We start from the raw sequence: 11444 nt of genomic DNA, 5'->3' as shown, positions 1-11444 counted from the left end.
AGTCTAAAACAGTTACTTGACAGGGTCTGTTGAGGGTTAAAAAAGTAACTCTGTGTCTCAAAATTTGTGATGTAACTCTTGGCATAGGGGATTTCGGTTTGTCATGCTCGTGAATGTGCCCTTTTGAGGGTAAACTACATAAATATTTATGTTCTTATGGTGTATATGTTTTATGCTTTACTTTTCATGCTCTTATTATGGCTTAGACTCTTACTTCTTTGTTTCTAACCAATTAATTTTAGGATCCTAGTTAGACCTGGATATTAGGGGTTCTTTTTTCGTCATGTAAGAAGGTTTTTAAATCCTAACAGCTTTTATGTACAATGGTGGAAATAGGTACTCTTTGATAGGGTTTTCGTAATCTTTAATGGACCTGGCCTTTCTCTTGGTGCTTCTCTAATGTTTATGAACCGAATGTTGCATCTGAGAAAGATAGTTTTGTTAATTGCCTTGTGATATTATAAGTAGATAACATATTCCATGGTGTGGGACAGGGGATTTTAATCAAACCAGGGGATTTCATGAATCATTAACTGCTAGCAGGATCACTTCGACTGTGGTTGCATTTGATAACTTTATAATGAACAATTGCCAAATGGATTTTAATATCATTGACTCTCTGTATATTTGGACCAACAAATCTGTTACCCAACCACAAATGTCTAAATTAGATCGCTTTCTTGCAACAAATCTCTGGGAAGTAAAATTTCCTCCATGGTGAAAGCATTGCCCCATCTTGCATCGGATCACACCCCTATCATGTTTGACACAGGGTGGGGATGTGTATGGCCCTTACCCTTTCTCTTTCAAAATAATGTGGTCGGAGGAAAGTAGCTTGTGGGAGATAGTAGTGAGCATATGGAATAACACACATAATCAGCTGCAAATTGAAACTTTTGAAGCAGACGCTCAAGGAATGGGGGAATAGTAGGGTTGGAAACCTGACTTCAAACAACATTGAGCTTTTCAATAACATGGAACAAACTAACGGGGGCCTAAATAATGCACAAAAACATGCATGGGAGGGCTTAAGAAATAGTTAGACAACCTCTTAAGAATGGAATAGACATTTTGCTATCAAAATGGATAAAAGAAGGGGACAATAGCACCATATACTTTCATGCAATTACAAACTCATGAAAAAGATCAAACAACCTTAGTGGTTTACAAATTACTAGGGGTTGATCAAGTACAATAACGCTATGGAAGAAGAAATTATCCTTCATGATCGGAAAGCACCTACTTATGAATCTCCTTTTCCTTTTAATCTTAAATGTGTCCCTTTCAAGACACTCCTACAAAATTCTGCTAGGACATTAGAGGAGGAGTTTGCCATGGAAGAACTCAAGAAAACCGTTTTTAACCTACCTAGAGATAAAGCCCTAGGGCTTGATGGCTTCCCCCTAACCTTCTACCAAGACTTTTGGGATGTTGTCACAGAAGATTTGATGCAATGTGTTCAACAATTCTATCATGATAGGGTGGTATTCAAAACCATAAAGTCTACGTTCTTCACTTGGTCCCAAAAAAGATAACTTGGAATCCCTATAAGATATTGAAAAAAGTTTATATAAAATTAGAGCCCACCAAAAAAATTCCACTAGAAGAGGTCGTTTCGAAGCCTAAATATCCTCAAATTGATCATCTTGACACCAACATGCATGGACAATAGAAAAAAAATGGATTTCAAGTTTTGCAAATAGTGCATATTATAACGCATTTTTGTACCGTCAATTTCAAGATTTTCAAATTTTCATAGATCTGTTCGATCTACACTATTTTTTAAGCTTTAAATTTTATAATTAAAGATGAATCTTGCTTGGCGGGAGGATGCTTAGGAGTAGTAATTCCACATTTATCTCTCTTATCCCGAAGAAAGATATCATAACAGAAATAGGCGATATTGAGACTATTAGCCTCTTAACAAGTTTTTACAAAATTATTGCTAAAGTCCTTGCTAAAAGATTAAAGGTTGTCCTCTTTTTATTGTTTCTAGAGAACAATATGCCTTCATTCATAACAGAATGATTTCTAATAGCATTCTTGTTGCACGAGAATGTCTCCAGTTTTGGATCTCTTGAGGGGAGGGCAGGGGTTGTAATCAAGTTGGATATGGAAAAGGCATTTGATAAGGTTGATTAGCAAGTTCTCCACGAAATTATGAGATGCATAGGCTTTAATCCAAAATAGATTTCGTGAATCATGGGTTGTTTATCCACAACTTACTTTTCATTCTTATCAATGTCTGCCCTAAAGGTTTCTTCAATGCATCCAGGGGTATTAGACAAGAGGATAATCTATCTCCTTTATTATTCATTTTGGTCACAGAGGGTATTAGCTTGATGCTAAAAAATGTGAAAAGAAATGGAAGATTTTCGGGGTTCCTTGTGGATCCTAATGGGCCTGTTATTTCTCATCTTTAATATGTTGGTGACACTATAGTTTTTTTGTGATGCATATCCTATTCAAATTAAATGTCTTTCCTAAACCACTGTCAGTTGGCTCTAGGACTTAAGATCAATTTCACATCTCATAAAAAAGGGATGAGGAGGTAGGCGTGGTTCTCAAATCTGGAAAGGCATTTACTGTTGTAAAAATATTGTTCCTAGCATTGTCAAATAGGTGGTTGGCAATGGTGAGGATATTTTCTTTTGGTTTGGAGATAAACCTCTCTCGTACCACCAACCTGAACTCTTAGCTAGAGTTTCTTCTCCTACATATAAAATTTCGAAATTAATATCCTCTTCCTCTTAGGGACTGGTTTGGAACCTAACCTGCAACTACAATAGGATGCCGAATTTTGTTATTACCCAGCCTCAAAGTCTTTTGCAGCTAGTTGAAGTGGTTTACATCTCACCTAATAGCTCAAATGAGGTTGTATGGGAAAGTGAGGGTGATAGTCTTTTCACTATAAAGTTAGCTAACAGATTGCTCTTCTTTGATCGTGTCAAATGGTCCAATAGATTTCTCCATGTAGTTTGGAAATGGCATGGCTTATTCCTTTGAAAGTCTTAAGCTTTCTTTTGAGTGGCCTTACAAGAAAGATGTCTTACAGTTGATAATCTTCAAACGAGGGGTAAAATACTACCCATTGTGTGCCTGATGTGTAAGCAAGAGGAAGGGACTGGTTATCACCTCTTCTTACATTGTTCTTTTGCTTCGCAAATTTGGAATTGACCTTTTCAAATTTGGGTTTTTCTCTTATGCTACCAAAAAATCTTATCAGTATTGTTAACCATCTTAACCCTAGTAAGCTTGCTGTCCAAGGGAGTTCTTATTTGGAAGTTCTATGCTACTCTTTAGCAGATTTGGCTTGAACGCAATAGGAGAACCTTTGAGGGAGTCTCTTCGGATTTAGAAAGCATTACGGATAGAATTTTACAAACCCTTTAGGATTGCTTCTTTGTCACCAGTGAAGGCAAAGGAATCTCTCAAGTAGACATCTTTGTTAACTTAAAGAGTTTAAGTGTTAGCTATTCTCCGAACTATTGACCTTGCACCTCCTCCGGAGGGGAGGGCTCTCTCAAACACAATTTTAATGGGAGCACATTTGGCAACTCAGGACTTGCTAGAATTAGAGGTATTTTAAGAAATCATGATGGATCTATAATCTTTTCTTATATTAGCTTTTGTAAAATTACTACGGCTAGCCAAGCTGAGATTTGCTCGCTCCTGCAAGGATTGGAAATCATTGTTAGCGAAGGAATTGTGAGTGTCAATATCGTTGAACGAGACCCCCTCAATGTAAAAAAATGGTGTAAGCAGGAGCAATGGGTCATGTGGTCTCTTCATATCTTTTGTCTAAAAATCTACGATATCAATGCTACCTCTAGGTTATGTATCTCTTTCTCCCATGTCTCGAGAGGCCAATGATGTAGTTGATTGATTAGCCAAATACGGAAGTTCCTTGTCCTTTTTGTCTGTTTCCAATGTCTTATTCCAAATTTACAATCTAATGCTTTTACAACACCCTATCAATAAAAGTCATTGAACTTGTCAAAAAAAAGAAAAAAAGAAAAAAAAAAAGGAAAATGATTTTGAGCTATAAAAGAACTAGAGACTCACTCCAACTTCCAGAACAAGTCTAAATCATTAATGTTGGCGAACGGCCGGATTTAGGATTTTAAAAGCTCAAAATCTTCTCTCTTTTTTTTCTCCGTTTTCTTTTTATGAATAAATCAAAGATGATTTGAAAATCTTCAAATCATCGAAATCTCTCCGACCAAGTCTTTTGCCCAATGCACAGTTTGGTCCACTAGAAGCACCATAGATGAGAATAAAATATCTGTGAGTTTGCAACTGCTCAAGTATCATTGTGGTCCAATTAGATGAGCATGGAAGAAGTGGTAAACATAATTTGAATACTGAAAGAATATGTAACCCAAGGAACCTACATGCTATAGAGTACAAACAAAATTCAATGACATCAATGTTGACATAGTTTACAACTTGATTGTTGTTGGGGGGCGCCTAAAATAAAAGTCTTATGGCCTGTTCCTACGCCAATCATAAGCTAATAGTAGTCTCCCCTATGTGTGTGTGTGTGGTTGGATTGAGGGAGAGGGGGGTTTGAACCTTCAAATTTGTCTCAACTTATGCAACGAAAATCTTAAAAATAATGGAAAAATAATAAAGAAAGGCAAAGTATAATTGGAGTTGTACTTCCAAACCGAAAAATAAGCTGCCGACCCTCGATGGTGACTCCTGTGATGCATGCAAAGCTTTATTCTAAGCTAATTAATAAGGAGGTCGTAATGTGTGCTCTAGTGGGAGCATATGTATATCTACGCCCATAGCTAAAATAATTATTTGGGAGGATTTTTGGATCTACAATTTAAAAGTCGACTTTTAGAATCGTCAGATGAGAATTTAAGAAAGGGAAAAGTTTATATAGAGCCGAGGCTCTAAACAATCAAATTTAAGCCTACCACAAAGAGGTTGTTTTGATGTTTAAATATCTTCAACATCAAGATATATGCATATGAAAAAAAATAGATTTCAAGTTTTGGAAATAATGTATTTTACAATGCATTTTTGGACTGTCAATTTTCAAAATTTTCATAGACCTGTCGATCTACACTGTTTTTTAAGCTTTTGAAGTTTTGAAACTTTATAAATAAATATAAAAATATGTTTTTGAAGCTTTAAGCTTTATAAATAAATATAAAAATATATTTTAAGTCTATCACAAAAGATTTCTAATATTGAAACTACATTTCTCGATACTATTTGCAGGATTGTTTAGAGCCTAGGCTCCATACGAACTACGTTTCTCGACACTATTTGCAGGTAAGGGCTCTAGGCAAACCGCACCCTTTAAGAAAAAACTTTAGTTTTTCATGTCTGCCATCTTCTATGCCTCAGTGGTCCTGCCCCCCTATGCATAACATTTCAATTGTCGTGCCTTGTGCGACGAGTATAACATTTCAACACGTTAATACACTCATCGAAAAAGTTATTAACGTGTCGTTAATAAGTTAATAACATTATCACTCATTAACGTTAATGAGTTATTAGTTATTAACATTAAAGTTATTAACGTGTCATTAACAAAAATTCCTTGCTTTATTATATCGTTAATGGGTATAACGTATAATTCATTAACATTAAAGTTATTAACGTGACGTTAATAGCTTGAAAAAGTTAATAACGTTATCACTCATTAACATTATACCCATAATTTATACTTATCGAAAAATTTATACTTATTAATAAATTTTTTGGATTTTTTTAAGGCCGAATCTGACCGATTCTCGATCCGAAACGCCGATTCATTGATCCAGATGGGTTTTTATGTTGCCAAATCCAGGGCACCGATCCTTTTTTTAAACCACTGGTCTGAATATTGGATAGGACATTATTTTTTCTCGGAAGATATGTATTGTGTATGATTTTTTTTTTAAAGTATGGTTTAGAGTGAGGAGCTTGCATCCTTAAGGTTTTTAGGGTCCTAAAAACACTCTTAAATGGGGTTCACTCGAAAGAATAAATCTAAGTTATGCTCCGGCTGGAATATATAAATCTAAGAAAAAGCTTATACAAGGTTGCAACCGTATATTGTAGAAGTAACGTGCATCTCAAAAACTCCAGTGGAAAGGAGTGTTCTGAAGTTGAAAAACCTTCTACTTGATCATCTCGAGCTTAAGATGTAAGGATATAAAGAAAAAAGGGAATCTCAACTTGAAAAAATAACGCATCTTATTACAACTTATCTAGATCATCTATTTCCAAGATTTTCCGAGTGCTAATAGACATTCTCAATTTGTACCACCTTTAAAATTTTCAATTTTATAATTGGGGTGGAATAAAAATTTTCAAGCCATCATCATAAGATTTTGTGACACTAAAACTATATCTCCAAACAAAATTTACAAGTACGCTTCACTTCTACAGTATGAGGAGGCAGCCCTATGTGAACCTCACCCTAATCTTTATGCTTTGACAATAGAAAGGGTAAAGAAGGGCTTACTTAGCTCAGTCATGTCCCACCAGGCCATATTCTTTATCTCTGAAAGCAACAGGGCTTCCCTCTTGGCTCTGTCCTAAGGGAAGGGAGGTTCTTCCCTTTCTTTACTTCTTTTTGTAGGGTCCCTAATGGTTGTTCAAGTGAGAGATTCTATGGTATCTTCCTTGTTCTGCACCACTTCATAGTAAAGAAAGATTGTGAAAGGACCCTTCTTTTCTTTGTATAGAAACATACAAAACCAGAAACCTCTTTTTTTAAAAAAAAGAAACACAGAAGACATATATATATATATATAAAATGAGAGATTGAGGAAGCTGTAGATGGGGTCTCGGCTCCTTGTTTTTTTGCTCCTCGTCTTTGGCCCCTTTTACCTACTAATTTCTAACAGGACTCTCTCACACACACACAAATGTATTTGTGCCTGTGAGTGTAAACAGTCTCCTGTAGTAAAATTTATCAGAAATTGTATCAAAATAATTCAAGAGATTACGTATTTAAAACTGTACCTATATATTTTGATTTAACATCAAAATTCCCATCAAACTATTCATGTCCAATACTTGAAAAAAGGTTAACTATTCAGTTGTTAAAAAGTTACTTTTGCCAAATTTTGTTTTTTAAATGTTCCTTGTAGTAAACTTTGTTAACCTTCTATCCAAATGGACGTAGCTTTTGCAGTAACGGTGTTAGTAACGATAATGACGAATGTTTTAATGTTCAAGAAACATGAACTATTAAGATTTGCATTGTTTCGAACTTACATATAACTGTATCTGCTAATGGGAAAACAAAATCATTAAATTTTTCTGATATAAAATAGAGTATATTTGAAAATACCAGATATTATAACGCAGTTCGCTGCGGACATAACGGAAGCTCCTTTTGATATGGGTAAGCTCAAATTTCGTACTGGCCGGTGAAGATTTTATGAAACTATGATGATAATACCACCAAAGCTTAGGACTACAGAGGATTGTATATTTTTCTAGGATAGGTTTTTTTCAAGAAAAAACAGATGGATGGGGCTTGTATAATGCATTTTATAGGATTTATGTCACCCACTGGTTTCAAACAAGGAGAAGGCCATAAAGCTCAAATTTGTCAATATTTTGATCATATTGGGTAATTTTGACTCATAATGTAGACCGTCACATATAGCTAGTTCATGGTCCAAGGCTGGGCCTATGCCCGTAATAATTGCTGATATAACCACTATGTAAAGGCTTTTTTGAGCCTTGGCTTCACTTTACATTAATTAAGGACCATATTAGGTCGAGCCAAAAGATTTCGTGCTCTTGCAGCGGAATTAAGGACCATTAAAAGATACGGGAATTTATGGCCTCACTGAGGATACGGTTGTAAATAGAGCAGAATGACAAACCAGGATTTGTGTAGCCAATCTCAATTAAATTGAAAAAAGGCTATGATGATGATTAGGTCGAGCCAATAGATTTAGTGCTCCTACAACGGCATATTGTCTATTTTTTCCTTCATGCAAAACGCAATCTAGGAGGCTAATTTTAGGACCTCAGGGGATGTAACCTCTCATCCTAATGCCTATCTCTAACCTCTCATCCTAATATGAATTTTGTCTTTTTTTTTTTGGGCAAGTCAGCGGGGGAGAAGGCCCTCTACACGTTTTTCATTAACTAAAAGTAGAGAAGATACAAATCCCTATTATAAGGCAAATGAGCCACATCACAAGTTAAAGACAAATAAATGAAATCTGGCCGTCTAATGAAACATCCTAAGATTAATCAAACACTCTAAATTTTCAAAGGATGAGATCAATGTGTTGAAAAATTCAAAATCCGACTTTTCAGTTTTGAAAATAATCATATGATGATTCTGGATGCCAAAATTTCATATGAAAATAAATCCTCACAAGTACATCTTTCACCAAAGGAGCATAGGGGACACATGCAATGCACTAGAATTGTTACTCGTCAACTTCAATCTCACGTAAATTCAAGTCATACCCTATTCATAAATAACAAGTAAATGAAAAGGACCCCTTAGTAGTGGAAGGATTTTTTCAAAGTAGCTCTCTTTCTATGATGGAACGACAAAGAAAGAGAGAGAGCACTATGATTGGAGCATCTATGGCTTAGGTTTTGTTGTGTGGGACCCAAAATTAGTTGCTTGAAATGGACATTCCCATTGTGCTAAAAAGATCCCCCAAATCATGGAGAGGGACCACCATCCAAGTGGTAGTGGACCATGGGACGTGCCACCCCTCAAATGATAAAAAAACATTGGAGTGGGCCCCTGCCCCACCTATAAGCAGCTTACCTTGGAAGTGGGGTGGGGCCATACCTTGGCATTCTTGCTAATGTCCCTGTTCCACGCAAGCCCGACAATGACAACAAAGGCCTTAAGTAGCTTAGCCAAATACAAAATAAACAAGAGTGCGGTTTGTATAGAGCCTAGGTTCTAAACAATCAAAGGCGAAGGAGCACCATAGTCCTTTTTAGTGTTTTAAATCTTGGATCGGTATGGTCGATTGTTCGCTCCATAGTTCCATATCAGATCATTGGGTCGGCAATTTACATCAATCAACTCCATGTCAGACAATTGGGTTGGCAATTTACATTAGTCACTTCCATGTCAGATCATTGGGTCAGCAATTTACATAAGTCTGAGTTGGTCCGAATCCGAATTAGGGGGTGGGGGGAGGGGGGAGTGGGGTGGGGGGGTATGTGGTTTGGCTCGCTAAGAAAGCATTATATAAACTACCTTCTAGGAAGAGGTTCAGGCTTGCATAAGTTCTGATTTGGATCGACGATTCCTGTTTTAAAATGGATTTAAAAGTTGAGGAATTAGCGAGATTTATTGGTGTTTAGATCAGTGAACATGGGGAAGAATGCATATGCTCCAGCACAATGATGATTGGCCAAGCGTTCTTGGGAGTGTAGCTCATTTAAACAGGGGAAATTAATCAAATTGCACATGAGTTATCAACTATATAACATTTCCTCATCCAATAATCTCCAATAATGGACTATTTGAAATTTGATCAAAATAATGATGGGTTTTAATAATTAGATCAAAAAAACAAATGAGATTTTAAATTGCTCAACTCTAGGTCTAATTTGCTGCATCCAATTGAGATGCCTCCAGCTCTAACATGTCTCTAGGCTTTCTTGTTTCTAGCCCCGGCTTTCGAGTTTTAGGTTTGTTATCCAGGAACTTAATCAGAGATACAGTTGAGGCTTAAATTGAGGCTCTGATACCACTTGTTATTAGAATATTAGAATATTTGATACGTAACAAGAACATGTCCCTTTAAAAACATAAATGTTCATGATTCATTAGGATGTTCTAACTCAAAATTATGTGGCACCTCTATGCTTTAATCTTTTTCATTTTCTTCCTTAAAAAAGTTGACTTGTTCCCATTTTCAAAATAAGAGAATTTGGGTCCTTTTCTTATTTGACATTTCCTTCAGTTTACACTTTACAGTTAGCAGGCTTGAGATCAGAGTCACAAGACTTGGCCAAATAAATAAAGGACATCGAAATCCCATAATATTGGGAACCTCATTTAAAGAAAAATAAAATAAAATAAAATAAGGAATTTATTAGGCAGCAGGATATATTGCATAAGACTCGTTGGGTATTGGAGCTGATTAGAGTTAGGTACACCCATGTTATTATAGTAATAAGGTTTCTTCCGATATTTTAGTACATTAATCTTATTAAATTATTTGGGATCTATTTTGAAAGTTTTGAAAGAATTTACTTAGAGAAAAGACGGGTAAAAAGGCATTTCTCATGATGATTGAGGCATGGTTTTGGGCAGTGATATTTTAGTATATTAATCTTATTAAATTATTTGGGATCTATTTTGAAAGTTTTGAAGGAATTTACTTAGAGAAAAGACGGGTAAAAAGGCATTTCTCATGATGATTGAGCCATGGTTTTGGGCCGTGATCTGCACTTGCTTAACGATGAGCTGATGACTCTAAAACCCCCTCATATTTTTTTTTCTTTTTTAAGCTTGTTTAATGAAGTATTTGAAAAATCGAACCTTTAAGCTTGTTTAATGCAGTCTTTGAAAAATTGAACCAGCATCGGAAACCAGCTAGGGTCTGGTTCCGAGTAATGGGTAAAAAAAATCTAAAATAAAATAAAATGAAACGTATATTTAAGGCATGATTAAATAAAACACCTCCAACTGAAGTTGAAAATAAGTTTAAAAAATAGATTTAAAAAAATCGATTTGTGCCCAAGGGTTTTTTTGAAATTTTTAAAAATATGGGAAAAATGTAAAAGTAAGTATTCACCACTAAGACACTTTCCAATCTTTGACAAAATGATAAAATAAAAAATAAAAAATACATTACAAACAAATCTCTTATTTTTTGAGATTTTATATAATTTTTTTTTAAGTTTTTTAAAATACCGGGCCCTATCACCAAAACTGACCAAAACCGAAACTGGCCAATGTCCAATTCCGATCTAACCGGCCGGTTCCGAGGTGAACTAGCCGATATTGTGAACATTAGTTTAATGTAGTGCCTGGTTTTGATCTAACTGGTCGGTTCCGAGTTGAACCGGCTGATATTGCTAACATTGGTTTAATGTAGTGCTTGGTTCCGATCTAACTGGCTGGTTCCGATATTGCGAACACTAGTTTAATGTTTTGTTAGGTACTCTTAAATCCCTACCCCATAAACCCTGATTTTATTTTATTTATTTATAACATTTTATTCTTAAATTCTGAACTGTTAATCTAGCATTCCGACGTAGCTTTGTAGGTGAACAATCCACCCCATGAATCCGGGTTTTAAAACACTACAGTCATCATGCTATGTATGGTTTAACCCACCATTAGAACATTTATTAAACAATTAAACTAGTTTACCACTTGGAATCTTTTTCAAAATTCTTCAGCATCATCTTCATGATAGTGCTTCCTAGCTTTTGACACAAATAACACATGACTTGTTTTTCTCTTGATTTAAAAAAAGGGTATC

The sequence above is a fragment of the Amborella trichopoda genome, chromosome 4 (assembly GCF_054954075.1).
Source record: "Amborella trichopoda isolate Santa Cruz 75 chromosome 4, AtrichopodaSantaCruz75HAP2 v2.0, whole genome shotgun sequence".
In the NCBI taxonomy this organism is placed as follows: Eukaryota; Viridiplantae; Streptophyta; class Magnoliopsida; order Amborellales; family Amborellaceae; genus Amborella; species Amborella trichopoda.
The sequence above is the reverse complement of the archived record's forward strand: the minus strand, read 5'-3'. Positions refer to the sequence as shown.